General features: G+C 41.0%; 1 protein-coding gene and 1 long non-coding RNA gene across 2 annotated transcripts in view; both read left to right on the top strand.

Moving 5' to 3' along the window:
• The first annotated feature begins 1,336 nt into the window (after window positions 1-1,336).
• LOC123961052 lies at window positions 1,337-5,821 on the top strand. Its single transcript, XR_006822650.1, has 3 exons — window positions 1,337-1,807; window positions 1,909-1,964; window positions 5,553-5,821. It is a non-coding gene; the product is annotated as an uncharacterized LOC123961052 (long non-coding RNA).
• Window positions 5,822-12,565: 6,744 nt separating this feature from the next.
• hs3st1l2 (heparan sulfate (glucosamine) 3-O-sulfotransferase 1-like 2) overlaps window positions 12,566-22,592 on the top strand; it is a 27,284-nt gene continuing 17,257 nt past the window's right edge. The window contains exon 1 of the mRNA XM_046036153.1: window positions 12,566-12,810. The gene's annotated coding sequence lies outside the window, so the exon portion shown is untranslated. The remainder of the gene's footprint in view (window positions 12,811-22,592) is intronic.

The raw sequence follows: 22,592 nt of genomic DNA, 5'->3' as shown, positions 1-22,592 counted from the left end.
TTGTGGAAAATAACAACCTATTGCAAAGCTTAATTTCTGCATAATTGGATTTTATGCAAGTATAGTTTTAGTAACATTCAGTGATTATTTTCAGGGTGTTGATGTCTACAGCTTAATGTGTTTAAGGGCTCACTATACCTAAACCACAAGACAGTTTTCATTCTATTTTCTACCAAACACTTGCTGAATGAAAACTGTTATTTGTGGATTATCCAGATAAACAGACATTGTTTTAATACTTTGAGTACCACAAACAAATTCCTACCCCCCCCACATTTAATCATTGAGGAGGGTGATATTTCAAGACCTCAGATTAAACAAAAACTCAAACTAGTTGGGCTAAGAGGGAAGATATGTTTTTTTCAGATTTGGATTAACGCTAACATGATTGACATCATGACGATAAACTCTGTACGGCAACATGTTTTGGAATATTATCTGTAAGTGGGATGTGACATATGACATCAGTGTTTGCAGGTTAGCTCTAGTATGAGAACACACAACTGGTACACTGCTACAGACAGAAAGGTGCACAAAACAAAATAAAGGCTTCAGAGGACAAACCAAAAGGTCCCTATCTTCTTCTAAAATCCAAATCTTAGGGAATGTTCACATTTCTGGAACTTTACTGCAGCTAAACTGAGAGCAAAGCTTAACAAAAACATTAAAAATAATTTCAGACTTTGTTTCAAAAACATGTGAGGTTGCACCCACTTATTCACCAAATACCAAGCAATTGCACTTTCCAATCTTCAATCAGTCTCTTCAAATGCATGAAAAACTTCTCTACAAATCTTTTTCAGTCGTTTCCAGTCGTTGCCACCATTATTTTTATTTTCTGGGCTTTCTGGTGAAGCAGAGTCATGAGCAGAGTGAGTGGCAGCAAGCATGAATGCTTTGACTACAGCAGCTGAAGCAGCAGCACCAAAAACAACAAGGTGTATTAAAAAAAAAAAAATAAAAAGTCAGTTTTTATCACATTTCCTTTTCTGTATGCCAATTTCTCCACCTCAGCCAAGAGTGAAAAACTTGGTCTCAAAGTTCTCGTGTTCCCACTCAAGTTTTTAAACACAAACTGAAACTTTTCATAAAAATAGGTGGGTAGAAAGTAATAGAGACAAAACAAAATTCTAAAGACAATCTGACAAAGGGTTGAATGCAGGATGAGGAGCATTTATATACTGACGCTTATGACTGATGGGAAGCAGGTGTGTAGGCATGTGAGCGGTCAGGTGAGGTTAATTAAACATGAAATGAGCAGGAGAAATACGGTCAGAGATTAATAAAATGAAAAAGATGGACAACAACATACATTTGGGGTGTATTCACACCTGCCTGTATGGTTTGGTTTGATTGAACCAAACTTGTTTCCCCCTTTGGTGCAGATCTTTTAGGCAAGTGTGAATACAGCAATCACACTCGGGTATGAACCAAACAACCGCACCGAGACCCAGCTGAAGAGGAAAGCCCTGCGCCTTTTTTGGTGGGCTCTCGTAGTTGGTGCAGATTGTGTCTTTAATTACACTGATAACTACCTCATATGACAGACAAGCCTGTAGACAAATGCACTGTGTACCCAGGCAGTATTTTTATTATGTAACTAGTATTGTGGCAGGTGTGTGACCAGATCACAGACCAGACCAGTTGAACTGGACCCTGGAGTGTTTACCCCCTTGGTGTGGTTTGTTTGGGTTGGTGTGAATGTTGAACTCAAACTCTAGAGGGGACCAAACAACCGCTCTCTGGTTCACCTTGAATGGGTGGTCTTGGACTGCTGTCAAATGAACTCTGGAGCAGTTATTTTCTGGTGTGAGCACTATTCAAATCAATGATTGGAAGCGTACTATTTTATGTGTCATTGGTTAAAAATGTTTTCTCTTCCTGTTTTGGTGACTGGTCACAATGAAGCGGGATGCCTCCTGAATATCTGGGCTGAAGAGAACGTTTCTCAATTACTAGAGAAGGTGAGGAACAACACTGCCTCTTACCACTCACTCCACCTTCTCCACTTGTGTCTTTCCTTATTTGCTCTCGCTACCTTACGCTCACAGACAGGCCGCCAAAACCTTGCCTGTGATGTGTATTTCTGTGTATATATCTATGTGCATCCGTGTGTCTGAGCGGCTACAGTCCCACCGCAGGCCTTCGTGCTGACTTCTGAATCGCTGCTTGAAACCGATGTGTTTTTGGATGACAGTTCATATCTATTCTAGGATGTAACACATATTCCCTACCAACATGCACTGACAGCAATGTCAAGAAGATGTGTGTGTGTGTGTGTGTGCGCGCGCACAGAGTCGGTTTAACAAAAGGTGTCACAGCTGATTTTGTCCCTACACTTTTTCTGCTTGTTTTCATACGTATTTATAGTTAAGGAACAAAATATGCCTCCCAGTTTTGACAGAGCTGTGGTGTCTGCACAAATACACCAAGATCCATAGCAGTCACACACCAATCTATCCTATCTATGTATCCACATATCCATGCAGATTTTTTTCTTTTCACTGATTAAAACCACCCCTGATCTGTTTTACACATGAAGGGACTTTTAGCTAAAGTGAGTTAAGAAGGCATTCAGCTTTCAATAATTTTGCCCCCGGCTCTGTTTAACTGCTGGTAGGAGTTGTAGGTTTGTTAAGTGTCCATTGCTCTGACGTCTGAGGCCACTTCAACACCAAATGTTTATTTTACTCTCCTGAGAAGCCATTTACATCCTGCCTCACGTGGCAGATAATTAGTCCGAGAGTTCAGTAGATGTGCACAGGCACACCTGCATTAACCCTGCTGCTGAGGTTTTATTTAAAATGCTTCAAATCAGCTGCTGGTAAAAAATCACAGATATCTGTCTTATGCCACTTGAAGCCACATGGACAAAGGGAAAAAAATGCTGAATTTAAGGACAGACTTTCCTGAAGATCACAACAGCACTGATGACAGAAATGTTTTTAAATAAATTGTGACAATCAGAGTTAAATTTTGACGTGTGAATTCAAGCCCTTGACAGCACTGAATTTTGAAGGACAGAACCAGGTGATCCAGAATGTAGGAAGCTATCTCATTAGCTATGTTGATACACCAATAAGGCTTCACTCTCTCTGTAGTTTATTTCTTGCCTTGAACAAAACTAATCAACTACAGACACTGCACAACCCACAAGTGAGCACTACATCACCAAGCTTCCAACGCCACCCAATTTATCTGAACACAAAGAATTTCACTGTGCAACTTTCTGGTGTGACAGGTACCATGGTTTGAATTACGGAAGTGATTGGGGTTAATTAAGAATTGGACAGCCCCCAAAAGAAGCATAAACAACAGTTCAGGACGGTATTTCTTACCTGCAATTGATCCTTCACTAAGCCACGCCCCCGAATACACAGCTGACCAATCACAGGCTTTAGCTTCTGTCTTTATTTTTTTCACGTGAGTTTGACAGCCTGATACAACCTTCAAAGGCAAAATGCAACAGCAAAACTGTCTGCTGCTTTCTGCGATCGCTTTTTCCAAAAATTTGAAAATATTTCTCCAGGGAGTGCAGTAACAGACTAAAAGTCGGACAGGTCGAACAGTTTGTCGGACTTAGCAAAACTAACTATGGGGGCGTGGCTTAGTGAAGGGTCAATTGTAAATATTACAATATACGTATTTCCCATAATTATACCTAAAGACACCCCTAAAATGGACCATACCATTTCCTAACCTTGACAGTAATTGAACGTCTATCTGCATCACTTTCAGAGGCTCATTAAAGTCAAATGCATCACACAACAAGCTAATGGAGGCAGGTTAATGTAAGTAGTTACATAGCTAGCTTGTTAAGTACACTTAACTTTTCTCCCCTCAGTGTAGCTAGCAGATAGCCCGCCCTATGATTTCCAGTGTTGGCTTTGCATTGAATGTCAAATTTCATCTAATAGTTAGCTAACACTGGTGCTTAGGCATGAGCAGTGAAATTGAGGATTAGTTATTGTAGAGATACATTTTGACATCAGTATAAAGTCTTTTTACAATAAGCACGCTATTTTGTTTTCATTCTGGAATTCAGAAGTTTAAGCTGGCTGGGAAATTGAAAAATGTTAAAGTCCAGGTGTGTTTTTTCAAATGTGTGCCTACTACTGTCTCCGCAGATTTCATTTCACATTCAGTGAACGTGAGCAAGAGGAAAGGAGATATTTGACATTTTTTTGGTGCCAAAAAAAGATTAAGTTGAAACTTAAAACGTATGATAAGAATTAGGAATTAGAGATGATAATGCAGACTATATTTTATGATAGTTTGGTTCTGGTTCAGCATTGTGTAGATCTATGTTTCAGCGTAAATGATGTTTCAGCGTAAATGATGGTCTGCTGCTGTGTGCACATCTGACTTACTGGCAGTTTTTCTCTGGAATACTTGGTGACCCCTGACTACAAAGGTTGTTCAAACTGGGTTTCCATTATGACCTGGAAAAAAAGTTAACCCCTCTGATTGTCACTGTATAATTTGCACTCTGACTGACACCATTAATTTACGGTTTATTATTTGCTCATTGGTTTGGGGATGGTATACATATGCCATGAAAAGAACAGAACTCTACAGCTGAATGGGTACACATCTCAGTATTCATAGTTGTGCCCTGCTTAAAAGCCCACCACTCCCACACACAACAGGTGTTGTCCCCAAATCTAACAGGAGTGTGAGGAAGGAGTCATTCAAGAGTCTGTATACACTCACTGTACTGAGAGGTCACCTGTGTGAGTTTACAATGCATGTAAAAACCAATTACTTTACATTAATTCCATTTTCTGTTTCCTGTTACTACAAAGAGCCCTCCATGCCGGGGATTTTTTCATGGCCACCCCTTCACAGCTGACATTTTAGGTGCGTTCAAGATGACTGAGCTGCAGGCGACTGCATGGGTAGAGTGTAAAAACCGTGCCGTTTTACCGCCGTTGGAACATTCTACCTGCGCAGACCTTACTTATTGTTTTAAGCTTACCGTGAGCTTAGAACAATAACTGATCTCCACTTTTCTAGTTTAAAAAAAGTTATGAATTAATGAATAAATGTAGCGTGACACTGCAGTAAAGTGAAAGTACGGTGGAACCAGTTTTGAAAAGTGACAAACGCAAACCCCAAAACCAGAAAATCTAAAGAAAGGATTTCTGGAAAATGCAGAATCACCACAGAAATAAGCACCTTGCATCTTAAACCATCTTTAATCATCAGAAATCACTCCACGTGTAAATAAAAGCAAACAGCTGCCACCTCCTTTTACTACAAAGTCTCTCTCTCTCGAGCAGCAGTTGGTTCTTGTTCTGTTAAAATTACTGGAGTCTTCTCAAAGCAGAGAGCTGAGGCCTGAATACGATCACAGCCTCTCGTTGGATCTCTTCTATACAGTCGCTGCTCTCTTGGTTTCTCAGCCCAGACACAAAGACTGCACACATCAAGAGCACAAAGGTTTGACGTCCCAGCTGGCAACTGTTGGCTAATTAGCCTCTGTTCTAGTTTAGCCTGTTGCAGCTGCACGACTCATCATCAGCTAATGAACCCCGTTTGTCCTTCTGCAGCTTCTGAAGAGAGCTGAGAGTCATGGTGGACAACACATTGAGAGTCTGGCAGCTTCAGCAGTGACCAAATGTTCACAGAGTGGGCTTTCTGAGCAGAGAGTCAACAGCTGTTTATCTCAGATCTACAAAACCATGTGTCTGAAATGCAGATTATGTTGGTATAAATAAAATTAACATTATGTGGCTGAAGAGCACTAATGCAGTTTGTTTTATGTTTACTGTAATCACATTCATTTTCCTGTAGTGTAACAAACTATTTGCACAAGTACTACAAATTAAATGTCAAAATACATTGTTTTTCCAGTTTCGTCTAGATGTATCGTCCCTATCAGCAGGACGACATCATTTGTCTTTGCCTTACAAACAAACTGTTACAAATCCCTGTTGAAAAAACATCTGTTTTATGATATGGCAATGCTATGGTTAAGGTTTGGTTAGGTTTATCCATAAAAACGACTTAAATTTAGGAACAGATCATGGTTTAAATTAAAATAAAAACTTTGTTGTCATGGTCTTCATGGTTAAACGCATGGTCACACTTTAAGAAAATGTTGATCGTCAGTTTGAAACAGGAAACAAACAGTTGTGTCCTGTGTTAAAGTCCAGTGTTAGAAAGATTCATAGTAGAAACTTACTGGATACTGTTTGAAATTTTTTCTGTTGCGCTTGCATGAGTCCATCCATCCATCCATCCATCCATCGTCAACCACTTATCCTGCGTACAGGGTCGCGGGGGGCTGGAGCCAGTCCCAGCTGACATCAGGCGAAAGGCGGGGTACACCCTGGACAGGTCACCAGTCCATCGCAGGGCACCGCTTGCATGAGTCAACATTCATAAAAAAAAATATTTTTCAGCTTGTAGTATCCAATATTTATGCATTTGACTCCTAACAGTTCAAAATAGCACTGTTGCAGCAGGACAGAGGGTCAGTGACCTTCTACTGGGAGAGCAGTGATTGGTGGTTAAGTAGGGGCTGAACCCTTCTATAGAATTTGACCTCTAACCCCTTGTTTTGTTACTTCAAAATAGTACTGTACCCTTCTATGGGTTTGACCTTTTACTTTGCAGACTCAAACCCTTCTATGGTACCTAACAGATACCTAAACATATCCTATATAAGCTATGTTTGATGTACAGAGAGACAGAGTGGCCATCGGCCTGGGTCACTCTCCAAGCTGCTGCAGAGCTTGTAATTGATGCTGAACTCTTTGATTTAATAAACTCGCAGCATTATTGTTCGGACACCACAAGCTCCTTTTGTGGATCAGTTTCTCCACAGGAACAAAACAGTCAATGAAGTAATAATAATAATAATAAAAAATGTTATCTTATGTACAGCACAAAAATGCTGTGAAGTAAAACGAGCAAAACAATCACATTAACAAACCCAATAAAGGACTTTGTGCTGCTGGTTGCAGAAAGGCCCACGCAGCAGAAGAGATACATCTGAATGGCATTATCATTACAACATAATAACACATACAAATAGTATTACTATAAGCAGTCCACTCAGCAGTCCAAAGTGTACATCAAGCTCAAACCAAGAGGGCAGCTGGTAAATATGTGGAAACTCTTAATGCTTTGCTTTTTCTATGATTTATGTATTTTTACACACTAAAACTATGAAAGAATCAGAACATGGTCTGAAATTTGAACATATTTTGGTGGAGAAAGTTATTGATTTCAGCAAGAGAGAATTTCCAGTGAATGATTTGAAAAGTGTGAAAAAGCAAAGTAATACTGCTCACTAAGTTATATAAACATGTTTATGGCTGAAAAAGTTTAATTTTGCTGTATCCCTAACCAGCTTTTAACATGAGAAAAACTTTATTGAGTCAACCAAATTTTTTAAACCAGATTTCCCACAAATTGTCAAACTAGAAGAACGTGTAAAAATGTGCACACAAAAATAATAAAATTCAGAACCACTGAGTAAAAGACAAATAAAATTCAAGCCTCAGTCTCCTCAAAAAAAACTGTCTTGTAACTACTTTGGGAGAAGGTTTCTCAACAACATGTCTTGGCAGGCAGGACATGCCTTTGGGCTATGTATTGTGCCGACCAAGTTCTCCAAGTTCCCAAAAACATTTTGAATCTAATGCCCAGAGCTGACCACTCAACGCATTCTCATCTCAATACGTCATAACTGACGCTTTCAGACAGCGCGACAAAGCGTAATTATTAGCTAAAGGTACCCTTCAGCGTCTGTATGAAACACCACCGTTTGCTGTTGGGTTAGCCGGTCGAAATGCATAAAGTCAGTGACTTATGCACTTACGCTTAGGCACTAATATTTCTGATAGTTGTGGTAAGGGTAAAGCTTGATTTATACTCCTGCATAGGGTCTACGTGTGTAGTCTACGGCATAGCTACGTTCGTAGCCATGCATTTATACTTGTGAGTCCGTGTGTCCGTCAATCTGCAATTACACCCCCAAACGCTAGTCGGCAGTAGCGCTACAGCGCGCACTGTATTGACTTTTGCCGGCCGACTCCGGTTTAGCCCTCTGCTAACGTGAATGGGGGTAAAATTGTAAACGTGCGGCTGGTGTAGCCTTTTCAAATGTTATCGACCGAATGGATCACATTCTGATAATGAAATGGGTCATTTCGCTCGGGTTGTGACGGTCAAATACTGTATATTAATCCACCTGTTACAGCCGCCGTTTTGGCCGCTAGTAAAAGTTACTTCAAAGCGTGGGCGCTTCCTGTCGGCTCGGAGGCATTGCGAAGCTTCCCAGCCGACCAGTCACAGAGCTTACTGTCCGCGTCGACTCGACGTGTAGTTACATTTTGTGCACGTCAGGCTACGCCGTAGGTGCCGCATGTAGGGTAGGGGGCTACGCACACGTTTCTGAGTTTCCTGAACTCACGTTTACTCCCACACGATGACACATTGTGACTGAAGTCTGTGGACTTGCAATTTATCACAAATTAACACAAAAATGGTCAGTTTGTTTGTAGTGCATTTCTTTTCCAAATGCTGCTGCCAATTGAATAAAACAATTTGTGAGATTAAGTGTTTACTTAAGACAAACTGTTTCATGTTGTTTTTCATCTCCTCATGGTAATCTTTGCCAATTTATATACACACTTTTTCATAGTTTGAGGCTTTTTCACCACAGTTTTGGAAGCTGTTTTCGCAGGTTACCTCCCCCGCACACACCTCTAGCGAAGACAAGGAGTAGGAATGCGCAGCTTTGTAGTTGGAGGGGTTGCTTCCTGTCCTGAATTATTAATACCCGATGTTCACAGTTGACCTTGTGCTCACACACTATCCTCACCAGGCCATGAATGGAGGAGTGTGTGTAGCAGAGAGAAAGTGAAATAAACTAGTGGATAGACACTCCACGTCCAGTTCATTGCATAAAATGTCTCCTTTTGGTGGCAAATTGTTTATAAATTGCTTATACCTTATCAGAGTGTAAAAGGCCGGGCGTGTAAGGTGGTATGCTGCTAATAGGTGTAGTTCAAGCTTTGCAATTTGTTCTTGTTAATTTGCCTTAGTTCAGCTACAATTGGCGGTTCATTACTTCCTTAAATGGGACCGTTTTTATCCAAATACTCAGCCATTGGAAAAACTGGAATGTAATATAGATAATTTGCCCTGAAAAGGAATAGACGGAGCACAGTGGGGCTGAGCGATCTGTCACAAAGGCCTTTGAGAAAACTTCACTGACAACCATATAATGAGCCTCTGTGAGGATCTCCCACCATTTTATTGTGTCTTTATCTCTTCTCTCTAAACTGGGAGGGTGAAAAGAAGGAAAAATAATAATAAGGGGCTGCAGGTTCGCAGCAAATTACCCATGCTTATTTATTCAGGGATGTCGCCTCATAGAGCAACCAACCCCCGGGGTCTCCTCACAGGCCCGAGCGATCGCTAAATCGCTATGCTGCTTGGAAGGGGAGAAAAACAACAGGGAATAAAAAAGGGGAGAAGAGAGACGGGAAAGAAAAGGTAGTGTTTTCCAAAAAGTTGTAAAAAGAAGAGGGGTAAGGAGACAGATAAGAGGAGGGAGATTGCAGGTTGAGGTCATGGGGAGGTCGAGAGACAGCAAGAGAGGAGAGAGGATTGAGCTACAGGAAGGAGACCTGAACACACAGAGGAAAGATGATAAAAAGGAGAGGAAAAGAGTTTTATTTGGGGAGGGGGTTCATAACGGCAGATCAGAGTGAGAGTTAACTGGAGCCTCAGAGGGAGAGAAATGAGAAGAGAAAGAGAAAGACCAGGAATGGGTGGGGGTGATGGAAACTAAGAAGGGAGGAGGCGAGGAGGGGTGGAGGGCTGGTTTAGCGTCTCTCAGGGGTCTCAGAGGGAGAGGAAGATGGCTCGGCAAGTGCACCCCCTGCAGAGAAACTCAACAGGGGGTCGGCTTTTTGTTTTGGAGAGACAAAAAAAGAAAACCTCATCACCACCCTCGACAATAACATGGTGATAACAGAGACTCATGAGCTCCATATTTCAGCTGGTGGAGGAGCTTTGTTCAGAGAGATAGGAGGCTTCTTCTAATTCGGTCATTCATCTCCCACCCCCACAGTCACACACAGTCTCACAAACACATACCCTGCCTACCTACCGACACAAGATTTAACAAATATAAATATACAGTCTGTTTATAAGCATTAGGACAGTGGCGTGTTTACCATTGTTTTGGCTCTGAACTCGAACGCGTGGGTTTGAAATGAAAGAATGAAAGAAATGCGTTTCAATCCAAAACAATTAATATGTAAAAAAACCTGACTGGACAGTCAGCTGAGGTTGGTGTAAGTTGGTTTATCGATAAAATCAAAATGCTTAATGAATAAATCATGAAGTACATGAAGCATGTGATTTTAAATGTCACTCAAGCTTCCACTGAAGAAATGACAAATACCAGCAGACTAAACATCTGATCTGTGTGGAGCAATAAGGGGACTTCATATTTTTCACTTTTTCCACATGGGTTTCCATCATTTGAGGTATGACTGGCACTCTCAATTACGTAATCTCGTGTCCAGTTCTTCTGCAAAGGCTTGATGGCACCCAACTGGAGAATTAGTGCCAGAAACGGATTATCTAGATATGTCGAACTCGAATATTTGAATAGTGGATAGAAACATGCACTAATTCACATTTTCTTTCACCAATTTAAAATGTTTCCCTGTTGTGTTGATTAAAAAACATTCTGGGTGGTATTTGTTAAGGCTGTATTAGTTGTAAAGGAAATTAATTGTCAGGAGACATCATTGTATAGGAAGGTAAATGAAAAAAGTTTCAGCTTTTCGGGTGTTTGAGGTTGTTTACATCCATATTTGGTAAACAGCAGGACTCGTAGCCCTTATTACACTTGGGGGTGTTATGTTTAAAGAAATCCACAGATATGGGTGTAAACACCCTCGAATTGAAGTTGAAAGTCATTATTTTAATCTCATAGTCTTTGTTTAATTTTAAACCCAATGTGCTCCAGTATAACGCCAAAACAAAAGAGTCCAAATGCTTCAGGAGACTGTGCTGTACATTAATGCACGCCCACAAAAACACCCCCTCTGCTCAGTCTCCGGAGGAACAGTTTAATGTGGATCTAGAGCAGATTAGCAGGCTAAAGCTAAATTCTGTAATCGCTGTGATGAGCTTAAACAAAACTGAGCAGGGGTCTCCTCAAGGTTAAACTGATTGCTGTCTTATTCCATTGACAGTGCTCGGTCAGATTGGCAGCTTTTTTGTCTGCCTCCAATTTATTGCAAGATGCTGAGATATTGATTTGGATGGCAAATTTGGCTGTGTCTAAAAATCTAATTTTAATTGAGCCATTTTTCACTTTATTTGAGTCCTTAAATTGTTTTTCTTTTTCAAATGGGAGAAAGCAAAGCAAGAATATTTTATCCTGTTTTGAAACAACTTATTTTGAGTAGTAAATGTAATTAAGTCATAAAATGTTTCTTGATTATGTATATGTAGTGCAGCATGCTGATTTCTCTTGTTTCAAGATACTGCTGATATCTGGGAAATTTCTTAAAACTAGTTGATTTCTATTTCAAAAAGATTGACACATTTTACACCGCTTGTTTTAGGAAAATTTAAATTACAGGACTCAATTATGGACAGAAATTACTTGATAAGATGAAGATATTTGCAGTGTTGTTAAAGAGCTGTTAGAAAGAAACTTTAAAACGTATGACTGCGATTAGACTTTAAATCTCAAAAAAGTTAATTAGATAGTTCATTCACACTATTCGTGTCATGGTTCTCTGACAATGATAATGAGATTTACCATAAACGTAAGTGTTAAGTCACATTCAACAACCATTAATAAGCAGTTTGTCCCTGAAATGATTTGAAAAGTGAAAAGATTCCTTTCTCTCTCCACCTACTGCCTCACGATTCAAGGAAATGTCTTTCAAAGGCAGGAAAAACATGGAAACATGTAACATGAAAAAATAAATTTTTTAGTGATAAGAAGTCAAACCAAAAGCAACAACTCAGAGAGAGAAGCCCATCTGATATATTTGGGTTGTTTTGTTGCCTTTGTGCTGTTTTGTGGCAGCTCTCTGTAACTTATTTATGATTTAGGGGACTTGCAACAGCAAACTGAAGAGGGAATATGAGGAGGAAAGACAACAAAAGAGAAGGTTAAAATCTGAGAATCAACGGGAGGATCGGCTCGACTCGAATTGAAGGGAGCAGAGGAGGAGGAGGCGGAAAAGGAGGAGGAGGAAATTTTTGCTCAATGAGTCCTTCAAGGTGATCAGATGAAAGAAGAGACATGATGTGAGAGAAATAAAAAAGACAAGGAGGGAAAAAAAGGGAGGAAGGAGGAAAGGGAGTGGGGTGTTTCCCTGAGGCGGAGATGTGTTTGTGTGTGAACTAATCTCTCTCTCTGACACACACACACACACACCTACACACACATTCCCTCCCTCTTTCCCAGTCTCTCAGTCAGTTGCAACAACAAGCTCACCGAGGTCGGCAGCACAAAGCAGAGTCGCTCTCTTACCAGTTTGCACACAACACACACACACACACACACACACACACACACACACACACACACACACACACACTCACACACATACCACACCACACACACTCTGACACACACGCTCAGACACTCGGCACACACCTCCTCAGCAACGCCCGGGGAGCTGAAGGAAAACTGACGAGAGGAAGGAAGGAAGCAGGAGAGAGAGAGAGAGAGAGAGAGAGAGAGAGAGACCGGCTAAGAGAAGAGGTGAAAGAACAAGAGAAAAGAGGAAATTTTGGGAAAACGTCAGTCAGGTAAGGTCTCTTTTTTAAATCTCTTTTCTATTCACTCAGAATGTCTTCTTCATTACAGCACACTGAATCTGAAAAACCACTCCAATCTGTGCATCACAGCTAATATTTACACAAAATGCAATGTGTATAAAGCAGTGTAAAGAGTGACTGTGCTGTACAGTATCAGTGGGCAGAGTTAACCTCATCTACCCTCTCTCTGGAAGATTTTAATCTCTCCTAATGCCGACATGTGGGGAAAATAAAGGGAAATGTAAAGGCCCATTCATCTGTGTAGATGAAGCTGACGAGGTCTTTTGTTTGTGATTATGCATTCAAGCATGTGCTGGGTGTAAACAAAGCCAGAGACAGAGCGAGTTAGTGAGACGGAAGTGAAAGCAGAAGGAAAATGTTTTAGGAGGAAGTTTTGAATTCTAATGAAATAGTAAACACAACTTTCCCAGAGACGGGAAGACTCATGCCCACCAGACAAGAGCTAATGCTGATGACTTGCTGAGCTTTTAACACTGACATCGGCACTTGATGTACTTGTTTGCACTTCAAGAAACCACCACCGCACTTGGCTTACATGGAAGCGAAAGCTTATTCTACTTGTAATCTGTACGTCATTTTATGATTAGTATTTTGCTGTTCGACTTGAAGTGTCTTTATTGGTGACAATAAAGGTAATTGTTTTATTGGTTTGTTGGTAGTATAATGTCGCCTGGCCACCTGGACTCATGCATACTTTCTCTCTGTATATCAAAAACTGAAAGACTGTCTTCCCAAGAAGAATGACAGCATCAGTCGTTTCCGCAATGCACCTAAACATTTGTTTAAATTCAAGTGACAAATCCCTGTAGTGGCTGCAGTAATTGTGACTCTTGTCTGTCGATAGCAAAGTAGGAAGTTAGGTGACGTTATTATAGAACCACAAAGTCCACAGAGGGAGAAGGTCTGAGAGGTTATCGGTCACCTTAACCAAGTGGTTTAAATTGTAACCATGACTCAGAATGTCTCCTAATCTTAACAAAGTAGTCATTTTAAACCAAACCAGGATGCTGTTTCTTTTGAAGTTCTTTTTGTTTCCAAATCTGATCAAATTTTAACCATAGAGTTGTCACATCATAAAAAAGATTTATGTTCTCATCAGTGTTTGGCAACGGCACTGAAAGGACTATGTTTGTCGTCTAGAGAGCGGGGACAAACATGTTTTGTCATTTAGGACTTGCGAAAATAAGCCTTAGATTTTATTGTGTTATCCTTGACATTTTGCTGTGTCTGATTTAATGTCTCCCTTCTAATAATGTCAAATACACTAAACTAGGCTAAATAAAATCCTGCAGAACATATCCACATGTCTACAGCATCATTTAGCTAAGGCAGTAAATCCAAGTCGACGCCACTTATCATGACACTCCCACATGGCTAATTGGTTAAGTGGGTCTGTACCATGAAAAACAATACCTACCTGAAGAACTTAAACAGACTGTAAAAAGACCAAACACCCGGAGAAGATCCATGTGAAAGAGGCTGCAAAGGGATGGACGTGGTGTGTTTTGTGTTTTTGACCTTTACTGTTTATAAAGAGCTGATGTGAGCGAAGGAGGAAAGAGAGAGAGAGAGAGAGAGAGAGAGAGAAACAGAGAGAGAGAGCAAAGGGATGAATGGAGTCATTGTCTGGTCTGTGCGTGTGTTGATGAGTGAGTGGGGCGTGTTTTGTGTGTCTCAAAACAAACTGTGAGCAATCAGTGTCATGTGAGACGTTAATGTTACACCAAGATGTGGCGCGTCTTGTAAACAAAGGCCAACTTAAGCAGACTTTTAAGGTCAGACCTACAGAAACCCAAACTCCAATGTACAATCCATGGAAAATGACATGCCCGGTACTGCCCTCACAGAACGAGCACTTAGCACTAAAGATGTCAACAATAAAAACTCCCAGAGACAAATAGATTTTCCCAGTCTTGTTATGGGGCTTTTTAATAAGGTATGTAAATGGTAGTTAATGGAAAATCAAACTGTCTCTCTGGTGCCAGTTTGACCATTAGCTTTCTCAGACACTATCCCAGTAAAGGTAGATTCCTTAAATCTGCAATAACAGACTTTTTGGCCACTTGGGGGCAGAAACAAGTTTTGAACATTGACCTTTATATTGATATGGTGAACTTCTTAGCCAACAGTTCTTCATTTGCACACCCAGAGACACAAAGCAACTTATGTTTTCATTTGGAGTCATTTTTCTAGCCTCCTTGAGAAATATTCACTCTTCTTATTTTAGCTCTCTTTTGGTTTCCCTCCGACCCCTAAGGGAAATATCTTGGTCTTTACAATCAGAATCAGAAGCTTCATTTCATTTCAGCTGACGCTTTTATCCAAAGACTTGCTATACATGTCAGAGGTCGCACGCCTCTGGAGCAACTAGGGGTTAAGTGTCTTGCTCAGGGACACATTGGTGGATGGGTCACAGTGGGGGATTGAACCCGGGTCTCTCACACCAAAAGTCTTATCCATTGCACCATCACCCTGTTTAACACATATGAGGAATTTGTTTTGATGTTAAGGTCTTACACATAGACAAACATAAATAAATGTAGAAATATATAAATATGGAATAGCTGCTAAACTCAAACATGTTCACCAGTGTTTTGTGTTTAGAGTGTTTTGCTGAAAACAACGCTTTGGGAGTGTTGAGTGTGAACCAAAACAGGAAAGCTAAAAAATAAGCTGAAGTTGGTTTAAAGCTCTGTAGAGCTAAGGGGAACTGGGTTCACCACCACAAGGAACTTCTTTCACATAGAAGTAGTAGAAGTCAGTAGAAGTCAAATCCATTTTCATTGTAAAAATACGGCTTAGAGCAGCTTTATCTTGCACATGATGATCTGCAGACATTCCAGCAGCACAAACAAACATGATGGAAATCCACAGCAAGTTTTAAAATCATTGCACCAAGACTATTACATCAAACAAAGCCTGAAGAACCCTCCTTTGCTTCCATATAGAAATTTCCATTTTCACAAGGACATTGCTGTTGGGTGTGGCAACAGAACTGCTATAAACTTTCAACCAATAGGGGACAGTAAAATAATTTACTCCTGTGAATGTTTCAAATGATTAAAATGAAAGTCACCAAGCAGCAGCCCTTTAAGTGTCTCCAGAGAGAAAATTCAACAACGCCTCATACATGCTTTATGTCTTATAACAAATAAAAATTGTGAACTTGAGTTACTGTATGTTACATTTCAGAAGAATTAAAGTGCTCCTCAAAGATCAAAACAAAAGAGGATCACAAACCTCCAAAGCCATTAAAACCACAGCCGGTGAACAGGTGAATCCATTACAAAGTGATTACAAAATAAAACACTGTCGCTAAAATGCAGACAAGCAAAGCAGCCGCAATAAACATTTCACCTTAAACCAATTTTATGGTTTTTCAGGGCTTATTTTTGCTCCAAACGGTTTCCTGTTTACCTCTGAATGGAATCAGTTTAATTTCCCCCCAAAACTGATTAAGATTACATACTTAGGAAGCTTTGCTGCCGGCGCTTTACAGCTACAAATCTGTATTTAGACAAAATCCTAATTCTGCAGAAAGCTGGCACCCTGGGGCCATGCAGAGGGGAAGAACAGTAGGTTTTCAAAACTGTATTCTGATATATTTTCTATTAAGAAACAAAGAGAAAGAGGGAAGGAGACTGTGAGTACAAGAGTGAGGGGAGGAGTGGGAGATGGAGACAGTGATGATGGAGAATTAGGGACAAATCGAGCGAAGTTCGATGGAAATACGGCGAGGCAGTGCGAGGAACAGCAATTTGGATCAAAAGTCAAATGGATTTTTTTTTAGAAAATTAGGAACATGGGATGATTTGAGAGGGAGATAAGAGCCTGGAAGCGATGCTGACAAAGACATTGTGTCAGATTTAGGGGCGGACGTCTGTGTGTGTGAGAGAGGGTCTCTGCCACCTTGGTAGCAGAGTACATTATGGCTGTTTGGGCACATTAAGGGGCATTAGCTGGAGGAGCAGACCTGAATAATGCATGGCCTTTATTTATGAGCAGAGTGCATACGTCCTATGAAGCGCACTGAACCAGGGCACAGACGCACACACACACACACACACACACACACACACACACACACACACACAATCAGAAAGTCCTCCCTTTTTCACTCACTCTCTTACACGCTCTCGAAATGACAACATTTTGGTGAACTGGCAACGTGTATACAGTATGCATGACCGTGTGTGACTAACAGCATCTCAGAGACACTTTTAAATACCTACATGCTGACAAAAAACAAAACAAAACGTGGCAGCAGACGGACGATGCTCTCTCCACTGAACAGTCCTCTGGTCCAACAGGGCAGCCAATGAGCCCATTAATATCTCAATCTCTTTGACACACACTCATAAACGCATGCAATGCACTTAAAAGAGAGTCATATTCGGATGACTCCCAACAATCAGAAGTGTCATTTTTACGGTTCCCTCCTCTGAGATTTTATCACAGTGTACCGAATACTGCAGCGTCACTTACTATTGTTACTTAACAGTTTTGTTCCAAAGTGAGACATCATTTGACATCTACTTGCACAGGAACTACTGCAGGCATGAAAAGGGAAAGTTACATCAGAAACACCATCAGCAGGAGTTTAGTTTTAACAATGGAAAGGTGATTTAAGGTGTTCTAGAGGATGCTCAACTTATATACTATTATCAGATTAATATGAGAGCTCCCTTTTGTTCATCAAAATGTACAAATATCAACTTTAAGTTACACTATTGAAATATTTAAACCAACTTACCTTTGCAGATGTAGAGGTTCTATAATTTGAATGTTTTAGTTGATTAATTGCCTACTAGTTTTTCAGTTAACAGATTTTCTACCTTGACTTGAAATTTACTTGAATTCTGTGATCTATCACTGTGAACAATGTGCTCCTTTTTCTCAAGTTTATGTCATGCTTTGAAAGACAGGGACATTTTTGGAAATGCGTCTTTGTTGTCTCATTCAGGTTTGTGAGAGGCGGCGACAAGTTTTGTGAATCGGCTGCTAATAATGATCACGTTTACAAGAAGTGTGATGAAAGATGAAAGGCGACTGAATGTCGAGCGTTGCTTGAATAATCTCCCTGAAATCCTACAATTGGTCACGTTGCATCTATACTGCGACCTTGAAAAAGTGGTTTCTCAGTAACTCGCAGCCTGATTTGTTTTGGAACATGTAGACTCTGGCACTCTGGCCTTTTTATGTATGTTTAGTCTCAACTGTTGTGTGTTATGGGTTTATGCTAATATTGTGTCGGTTGTACTTGGGGGACCACATTGTATCAATCAATGAATTTATTTGGTATGTAAATCAAGTTTCAATCATTTGCAGCTTGATTTTCAAAGTGCACATCCACCTGAAGTGAAACACAGGCTGCCTGAAACGTCGGAAACAAGTGTTAGTTGATGAGCCTGAAAGATAATAAAATACCAGGATGTTCCTGTAAAGTCTTAAATGGCAGTTTTATTTAAGGGCGTAGTGGTGTTTAAATAGCTGGAGAGGCAGGGAAGCCACACACTCTGGAGGTCAGTGTTAACTGTGTTTGTAAAACCTTGGGGTAGGAGTTCATCAGCCTGGAAGCCGCCCACTCTGTCAGAGTGAAGGTTCAGCTCAGCAGGGAAACACACACACACACATGCACACACATACACGAACACACACAAACATGTAGACTGTCAAGGCCGTCACACCTCAGCCGCTCTGAGGTGACAAGAACTCCTGGTGGAAGGCAGATGGAGGGAGCCAGCAAGACGCATGCACACACACACACACACACACACACACACACACACACACACACACACACACACACACACACACAATTGTAATTTGTGTTATTATGGTTCCACCTGTTTTCTGGCCAAGACCTGAAGGCATGGACCTGACAGCCCAGATGAACTGTGATTTCACTTGCAGTTTAACCCCAGTGAAAATTAATCTCAAATTTTTTTTTTTGAAAGTGCGACAGAGAAGTATCATATTGAGCAATGTGTTGTGAAAAAAACTATGACAGATCAACGACAGATAGGTTATGCTGCAGAAGATGTTTGAGAAGATACTGTGGATGTTTGGACCATTTTTCTCAAAGTAAAATCAGCTGACTGCTGCTGCTGCCTTTTGTGTAGAAGCAAGCTATAAACGTTTAAAAGCCCCCTTAGTTGAGTGTTCATTCCTCAAGATGGAGCATTTATTTGCAATTTGCAATTTATTTGCAACTTCTCTGCAATAAGAAGCTTATTATAGATTGTAGAACTGGACTCTGCACAGTTTGCTCACACAATGCATTTCAGCTCTGTGAAGTTTGTGATACTGCATTGATCCCTGGAGGGAATCTTCCTTTCACTTGCCCCCCTTGCACACTGAGCTCAGAGGTCAGCTACAGAGCAGCTGTCCTGGGGCTGGCTGGTTTTCAGTGTCTAGCTCAAGGGCACAACAGCAGGATTAGACTTCTGTCAACACACTGAGCCAAAGTTTGCTGAGGGATGATCGTCCCACTCACTATGACCTGGAACATCGTCACTCCACCTGAGTGAAATACTGATACTGAGTGAATAAAGACCAGAGTTACAGAAATAGAAAAGGTCACTAATTTGATGATGTGATGCTTGATTCTATATTGAAGCAGCATTTTAGATTCCCTAACCTTTTATGGTGATTTGTGAAGTATGTTTTAATGTTTGATATGCTTTTAGAAGTCATCCAAAATCAGAATTATGGTGGACACTCAAAATCTCTCTCTCCCTCTTTCTGTCATTCTGGCCATGACAGAGGTCAAAACTGAACAATAGTGATACGTAGCAGGCCAAACTCATATCTGTCAAACGCCCTCCCCCGCGCCTGGTATCCTGCCAATTAAAATCAATCAACCCAATCGACCTGCTCTGTACAGTACCAAAGTCATTAGACTAGAATCCTGGCCGGCTCCCAAATGTAAGTAAAAAAAAATCAAAACAAGGTCATGGAGGGCAAACAAAAAGACTCCAGGGGGAGGAGCAACGCTTTAGATTTGCAAGGTGACCTTAATAGATTCCAGACAGTGGGAGGGAGCTCAAATCGCAAGCTGGATGGCAATATATGTGTCTGTGTGTGTGAAGTTAGTGATGGCTCTCATTAATTCCCAGTTGCAGAGATGGCCTGAGGACTGTGTGTGTGTGTGTGTGTGTGTGTGTGTGGTGCAGTGGTGTGACAGGGAGGAAGAAGGTGGTGTGTGGGGGTTAAGTACGAAGGCAATAAAGCTATTTAAGTGTCATAAAGTGCTTGGTCAATCAAAGCCGCCCCCTGCTAGGCACTTCATGTCCTCCCCTTTGTGTGCGCGTAAATATGATGTTGTGTGTGGCTAATGTCCTCCGCTGTGTATGTGTGCGCGTAAATATGATGTTTTGTGTGGCTAATGTCCTCCGCTGTGTATGTGTGCGCGTAAATATGATGTTGTGTGTACCTGTGTGCAGTTGCGGGTGTGTGAGTGCGAGGTAAAAGAGCGAAAGAGTGCACGTACGTGTTGCTGTGCATATCGGGGAATGGGTTTGTGCAACCGTGTGTGCATATGTGTGTTTTTCTGTGTGTCATTTGTGTGTGTGCTAAGGGGATGAGCGAGCCAGTCTGGAGAGTCAGTGGGATACTGGGCTCAAAGAGAGAAAGAAAGGGAGCTAGAAAGAAAGGATGCACCACCAGTGGAGCTCTGTGAACGCAGCCACAGAGCAGATGCAATGATTAGAGTGCAATTTGTCCAGCTACATCACAACGTGTTTGTGTGCTACGTCTATGTCTGTGAGTCAGAAGGCCTGCCTCATTTGTAGCCACTGCAGAGCTCTGTCCATTATGTGCTTCCTGTTCGGCTTGCAGATAAATTTTTTGCAACAATTTAAACTGCCAAATTAAAGAATCTAAAGCTGCCTGTAAACTGTGCAAAGTGCTAACGATCCACAGAAGCAGAAGGGACTTTTCTCCACTGGTCCGTTGATTTTCTCTCTATTATATACTACTGCACGGATTGTCACCTGTGTTGCTTTCCAAAATGCTGTGAGTTTGACTTGGGTGGGGGAACTTTGCGGCTGTTGTTTTAACCTTTGTTAATGGTTTCTTGTGATCATTATTCACTCGCAGATGTTTTCCAAGGCTGGTCAGATGCTTCAGCTGGATGTGTCTTTTCAAATTGGCTGTCGATGTGGCAGACATTCTGACTTGTTTTTTCATCCCCTGCACTGCTTCTGAATTTCTAGTTGCACTAACCATGAGAGATGGGTCATACCAAAATCATCAGATTCTGTGACCCAAAACACCGGCACGCTGGGTGCCGTTAAACTCTCAGTGATCAGTGTCATTAGTTGTAAACAGATACGTTCAGCTCACCATTCGCCAAAAACATGAGCACCGGCAGGAAGATGATGGTGGAAACGTGAGTTGAAGAGAGGAGTTTGTTGTGTTGAAGTAACATTAGGAAATTAACTCTTGCTAGCAGTTCCTCTACGTACACAACAAACTCCTCTCTCTCGTTTCCACCGGTGTTTTCTGCAAAAAAACTCCCCTCACGAGATTTCATAGTGAGTAATTGTAATTGTCCTTGTGCAAGACTTTTGTTTCTTGTGAAAAACAAATGGTGTCTCCGGGTGTCACTCGTAGGGATTCTTTCCACTGTGTTGTCAGACACCTCGTATAACAGTCCAGACCGTTCTCATCTCAGGGTGTCCAATACCAACGCTTTCAGAAAAAGTGACAAAGCGTAGTTATTTGACGCTAAAGGTACCCTATGTTTGTGTTAAAGGTGTTCAATCCAATCCAACCATTTTATTTATGTGGCACATTTTAAAACACAAAGGTTTACAAAGTGCTGGACAAGAAATAAAACATAGAAACATATATAAAAACACATAGAACACATAAAACAACATAAGACCACACAGTTCTCATGGTGGGTTAAAAGCCAGGGAATACAAGTGAGTTTTAAGCCAATTTGACCTGTGGAGATAGCTCATTCCACAGTTTAGGGGCTGCTGCTGGTTTTTAACCTGGTTTTTGGAGTGACCAGCCGAAGTGGATCAGTAGACCTAAGTGACCGTGGGGGGGGGGGGGGGGGGGGGGGGGGGTGTAGACTTGCAAGAGATCTGAGATGTAGCGAGTTGCCAACCCATTTAGTGATTTAACAACAAACAATAAGATCTTAAAATGTATTCTAAATTAAGATAGATATTATTAAAACTATCTATGTTAAAACTATCCTTTAACAATTTAACATTTTACAGACATAACACTTACACTTACAATAATGTGTTAGCAAACAAGTCAAATCGTAGAACAACATTATTCGTCTCATGCACACACCCGCCCGCTGCCAGAGTTGAATTGTCTTGAACTTTTTTGTTTGCGACGTGCAGCTCAAATCAATGGACGAGAGACTGATCCTCGCAGTTTGTGAGTTTCCAGAAATCTATCTTTTACTAAATAGTTACCAGGACATCAACAGGAGGGAATTTGCATGGCAGAGCATCCCCACATAATTACATGTAGGCCTATCAGGTAAAGTTATGTGGCCTATAATTTTAACTTAAGTTAAATAGGCTACAGCTGTGTAGAGCACAGAAGCCGTTGCCATGGTTATTACTCACGGTGCGCTTGTCTCCCTGTCTGTTCACATTGCAATTGCAGAGAGACCCAGCAGGGCCAAGCGACTACGCAGGCGGACCTTTAGAGTGCTGACACTGAACCATACAGTAAATATTCATTTAAACCAAAACAGTTAAAATGAATTAAAAGAGGCA

Source organism: Micropterus dolomieu, linkage group LG21 (genome assembly GCF_021292245.1).
Source record: "Micropterus dolomieu isolate WLL.071019.BEF.003 ecotype Adirondacks linkage group LG21, ASM2129224v1, whole genome shotgun sequence".
NCBI classification, from domain to species: domain Eukaryota; kingdom Metazoa; phylum Chordata; class Actinopteri; order Centrarchiformes; family Centrarchidae; genus Micropterus; species Micropterus dolomieu.
The sequence above is the reverse complement of the archived record's forward strand: the minus strand, read 5'-3'. Positions and strand labels throughout refer to the sequence as shown.